Source organism: Tamandua tetradactyla, chromosome X (assembly GCF_023851605.1).
Source record: "Tamandua tetradactyla isolate mTamTet1 chromosome X, mTamTet1.pri, whole genome shotgun sequence".
Classification (NCBI taxonomy): Eukaryota; Metazoa; Chordata; class Mammalia; order Pilosa; family Myrmecophagidae; genus Tamandua; species Tamandua tetradactyla.
Window position 1 is genome coordinate 81366892 of NC_135353.1, and position 6000 is coordinate 81372891.

A 6000-nucleotide genomic window follows, 5' to 3' on the forward strand; every position below is an offset into this window, starting at 1 on the left:
ATATGTGGTAAAATATTTGTTTAAAATAATGACTTAAGCATGAAAAATACAAAAGAGGTATTTTTATTAATAGAAAAAAGAATAGTTTTATCCTAAAATGAAATGAATAATTATTACAAAATGAGGAAAATGTAGAACAAAGCCTAAACTAATGTAATAGTTGTTGAGGGTTTATAAAAATGGAAATTATGATCAAAATCAAGAAAGATTTAATGAGTCTAAAATGACAACGTTTTCTTGGACTCTCACCTGTTCTAATGAAGATGTAAAAAATTTTTTTCTAGATTATCAGTATAAAAGGTAAAGAGTCTGTGTTTTATCAAAATAACTTACGTTAACTTTTATCATGTCATTATCTGTATAAAAAAATTCTGATTTTCTCCTGAGTATCATTATACTGGCAAAAAAAAAAACTGTTTCTTTTCTTGCCCTGAACCAGGTGGCTTAATCTACTAATCTAAGTAATATTGCTATAAATGAATCTATTACTCACTAAATTATATTCAAATCATATAAATGATTTAATGCCAAAATATTTTAATGCTTTGTCCAGTGTTTATATAAACTACATGTGTATAAACTAAATTTATCCCAAAATAACCATGACTTATGTTGGGAACAGATCAAATTTGAGGGCTGAATGCAAGGGAAAAATATACTTGTGAAATCTGTTCTGTTCACCTGATGTTGCTATCACATGACCTTGGTAAGAAATAGTTAAAATGTGCACTCTAGTTGGGAGGACTGGCTATCCTCCCAAAAGGAAGTATACTTTAATAGAGATATCTAGGTTCCAGGAAGCTCCTGTTGGTCCCTAACCAGTTCCCAGAGGACCCAAATGGGCCCAGTCATGTAAGCAAATTGGAATTTGATCACTACTGTAGAAAAATATCATAAAAACTGCACACAATAAATTTAAAAATAGCAAAAACCACCCAACCAATTATAAAGAATCCTCATCCCTGCATTCCTTTCCAATCAATACAATGAATTCATTTTACAAAATCTGCTCATTTACTATGAGTACATTTCACTATTGACACTTTATTTTACAAAACCTGTTTGATATTTTACAAGGAGGCTCTGATTTATTAAGCAAAAGACAATCAATAGCTATGGCTGAACAAGAGTTACAATTAATTGAACAATGCATTCAGGAAGGACAGCTTGTTCAAATAGATCTAGAAAATCCTGCTGATTTTATTATTTTCTTTACATTGCAATCTCCCACAGGCTTCTTTTTGAAAAATAATGTCTTAAAATAATTTTTTTTACCAAATAATTGGCAAAAATGTTTAAATACATATCTGCAAAAAATCATTTCTTTAATAGCCAAAGGTCATCAAAGATATCAGTTAAGAGGTCACAATCCTAATCACATAGTGTGTGAACCTCACAAAGGAAGAGTTTCAAAGTCTATTTATCTTCAATATCTTTTGGCAAATAGCATAAAGTAATTTTAAAACACAAACTGATAATCATTTGCCGATGTCAAAACTTTTATAATTTCTTAATCATGATGATGAATGTGCAACTGTGTGATGATATTGTGAATTACTAATTATATATATAGAATGGAATAATATGTTGGAAATGTTTTTGTTCATTTGTTAAATTTTTTTAAATAAATAAATAAACGTTTACAATTTCTAAAAAGAACATAATGGATTTTGCCTAAAATAGATCAGGCTTCCCCGCTAGAAAAAGCCATTACCAGCTTTACTAATGGTAATAATAATGGGCAGGCTGCATATGTCACCCCAGGGAAAAACAAAAGTTAGAAAACACCTTATACCTCAGCCCAACATATTAACTTACGAGCTGTAATTCAGATATTGCAAAATTTTCCACAATCTCTTAATATTGTTTCTAATTCTGAGTATGCCTGCCAAACAGTTACTCACATTGAGACAGATTCTTTGTTTGAAGGAGATGAATTATCCCAAATGTTTTTGCATTTACAAACATTAGTCAGAAGTTGAATTACTCCCCTTTTTATCATGCATATAAGAGCTCATACTAATCTTAAAGGTCTTTGTCATTACAAAATTAGCAAGCAGATACTCTTGTGAGGGTAATTCAGGATCCCACAGCATTTCACAAATTGACTCATATCAGTAGCAAAGGGCTTCAAAAGAAATTTCCATCTTTATCTAAACAGCCAGCTCAGGTCATTGTTAGGACTTGTCAAACCTGTGGACCTTTAAATGCACTCCCATTTGCATCAGGGGTTAATCCTCCAGGTCAAAAAAGCAGATGAATTATAGCAAATGGATGTTACTCATATTTCACATTTTGGTAAAATGCAGTATGTACATGTTATCCTAGACACTTGTTCTCATTTCATCTGGGCTACCACACAATCTGAAGAATGTTTCTGCCATGTTCAATCACATTTACTTAATGCTTTTGCTGTTATGGGATGCCCTCAATCTATTAAAATGGACAATGATCCTGTTTATACAAGGAAGCAATTTTGTAAATTTTATACTACTTTACATATTACTCATATCACAGGAATTCCACATAATCCCTCTGGGCAATGAATTATTGAATAAACAAACTGGACCCTTAAGTCTATGCTCATAAAACAAAAAAGGGGGAGAACAGGAAGATGATGTTGTGAAAATAAGTACACCAAAAGATTAATTAGCAAAAACATGGTTTACTTTAAATTTTTTTAAAAAACGTTTATGATAATTCATCACAGACTCCTGCAGAACAATATGTTAGTAATTTGGAAAAGAAAAATGATACAACCCAAACAGAACTACAGCTGTAGCCAATCTATTGAAAAGATGTTAAAGATGAGTTATGGAAACCAAGCATGATAAAGGTGTGGGGTAGGGGTTTTGCTCTTGTCATTGCAGATGACAGAACCTCAGTTTGGATTCCCTCAAAAAGAATAAAACCTAGACATGTAGACTCAGACAAAAATAACTAAATGAGTAATGTATATTATAGGACATATAACTTTAATTGCTAAAGCACAGGGACATATTTATACTTATTGGGTTTATATTCTTAACCCACCTCTGCTGTGGGCCCTAACATGGGCCAATCCAACTTTACCAAAATATCTGAATACTAGTTTAGGATTCCCAGGTCCAGTAGATTCTAGGCTTCCAAAAATACTTAAGGAAGAAGAAAAATGGTATCAAATTTAACTTTTCCATTTTTAGAAAGACCCATACACATAACTCTATGGAATCAAATGATATTTGCCTGTTAAATGGGAAAGAAAGATGGAATGGATGGCAGATATGTCATATGGATCAAGCAGTTATCATAATTAATGATTCTTATGAAATTATAAGAGATGCCTCCCCTGTGGGGTCTTCCATCTCTAACTTGAAATTAACTGAGACTACATGGACAGGTAAGCTAAATCAGAGTTTATTACATAGAGGATGATTTGTGCCAAAATTTTAGGATGATAAATATATTATTCAGAGAAATCTATAGAAAATTATCCTAGGACAGGGATCAATTTTTATAGTGAATTCTAGTAACTATAACTTCTCTTTAAACAGCAGCCATAAATACTATATACAAATATTTACTAAAGATCCATATGTATATGTTAAAAGTCATATGCACATAAGAAATCAAACATTTAATTGTGAGAATTGTTCTCTGTTCACTTGTCTCCAAGCATTTATGTTGCAGAAAAATGAGATGATTGTAGCAGCAAGGTGAAGAAGAGGTATGCTGCTGGTACAGATGTCAAGATCCTGGTAATCCTCTCCAGAAACACAACTATCAATCCATTTGGCAAAAGAATATCTAAAAGGGACTAAGAGACTAATTGGACTCATTATTGCAGCTGTCATTTGGCATTATTGGAATTATCACAGTGGCTGCAGTTGCTGGAACTGCATTACATCAAACTATACAGACACAGCATTGTTAGAAAAATGCCAGAGAACTGTGGCATAGACAATCTCATTGATGAGCAAATTAATAATAGACTAAATGATATAGAAATGACATTGGTTCATATTGGAGATCAAATATATAATTTAAATTTTTTACAAAGTTTAAAATGTGACTGGAATGTGAGCAATTTTTTTATATTATTCCTTTAAGATATAATCATTCTGAAACAGAATGGGAAAAGATAAAAGAGGCATCTTTTGGGGTTTTCAGATAGTTTAAATCTTGATATCTTAGAATTACAAAAAAGGGTATTAGAATTACTTCAGAATAATTTACATGTAGCCTATGGAGGTGATGTTTTACAATCTAGTACCAAAAAGCTAACAAATCTTAATCATATTTATTGGTGGAAATCTTCTCATTTTCTGACAACATTGGGAATAGGAATTTTACTTTTTATACTGCTTCTTTTCCTCTTAAGTGTTCTGAAGCACTGTTTGCTATCTGTCATATCATCTAATCATAAACAAACACAAGCTCTCAATGTAATGTTTTTAAAAGCTTTGAACTCCTTCCCTAAATAAGCTATAGCACTTGACTGGTAGTCAAGGATGGGTAAGACCCTTACTTCAGAGAATAAGGGCAACCTAAAACAGGCACAGTCACCATAGCTTTACAAAAAAAGGGGGAAATGTAAGAGTTAAACAGGTTATTGTTTAACCTAAAGCTTGCAAACACAAGTCTATGAGGAAATGCAGACTTGAGCTTTCAGGATCTGGAACTTCAATAGAAGCTGAGATATGCAGATAAAGCACAATGAGGTGTGGAAAAGACTTGCTTAAGGGAAATCAACATCCTAGTGTTAAAAGTATTTACTTCCCTGAACTTGTTTTTGCATTATATAGCTTTTGCATGCAAACAACCTTTTTCACCTTTCTTTCTAGTATATAATTTTGTACTTGGCTGAAAATAAACTTGTCTGAAGACTGATGTCTCTGGGTCCCCTGATCCCAGTCTCTCCCAGTCATTCCTTAGGATCATAGCTGTGGCCAACAATTTTGAATATTAATGGACTAATCTTACCAATTAAAAGATACAGATTGGCAGAATGGATTAAGAAATATAATCCACCTGTATACTGCCAACAAGAGATTCATCTTAGACACAAGGATACAAATAGATTTAAAGTGAAAGGATGGAAAAAATTTTCCCCACAAGTTGTAACCAAAAGAAAGCAGAAGTAGCTACACTACTATCAGACAAAATAGACTTTAAATGTAAAGACATCATAAGAGCCAAAGAAGGACACTATATATTAATAAAAAGGCCAATTCAACAAGAAGATATAACAATCATAAATGGATATGCTCCTGTTTTAGTTTGCTAGCTGCCAGAATGCAATATACCCCAAACAGAATGGCTTTTTAAAAGGGGGAATTTAATAATTTGCTAGTTTAAAGTTCTAAGGCTGAGAAAATGTCCCAATTAAAACAAGTCTATAGAAATGTCCAATCTGAGGCATCCAGGGAAAGATACCTTGGTTCAAGAAGGCCTATGAAGTTCAAGGTTTCTCTCTCAAGTGGAAGGGTATGTGATGAACACAGCATCATCTGCTGGTTTCTTCTTCTGGCTTACTGTTTCCTGAAGCTCCCTGGGAGGTGTTTTCTTTTTTTATCTCCAAAGTCTGGCTGATGGACTCTCTGCTTCATGGTGCTACAGCATTCTCTGTTCTCTCTGAATCACCCTTTCTCCAAAATGTTTTATAGGGCTCCAATAAACCAATCAAGACCCACCCAAATGGGTGGAGACATGTTGTCATCTAATCCTGTTTAACAGCCACTCTTGACAAAATCACATCATCCAGGGAGATGATCTCATTGTAATTTAAAAAATACAGTATTGAATAGGGACCACATCTTTATGAAATGGGATTTTGATTAAAACATGGCTTTTCTAGGGTGCATACATCCTTTTAAACCAGCACAGCTCCCAATCAAGGAGCTCCAAATTACATGACACAGACATTGACAAAACTGAAGGGAGTGATAGATGTTTCAAAAATAATAGCAGGAGTCTTCAATACACCACTGCCTTCTATAGATAGAACAACCAGACAAAAAA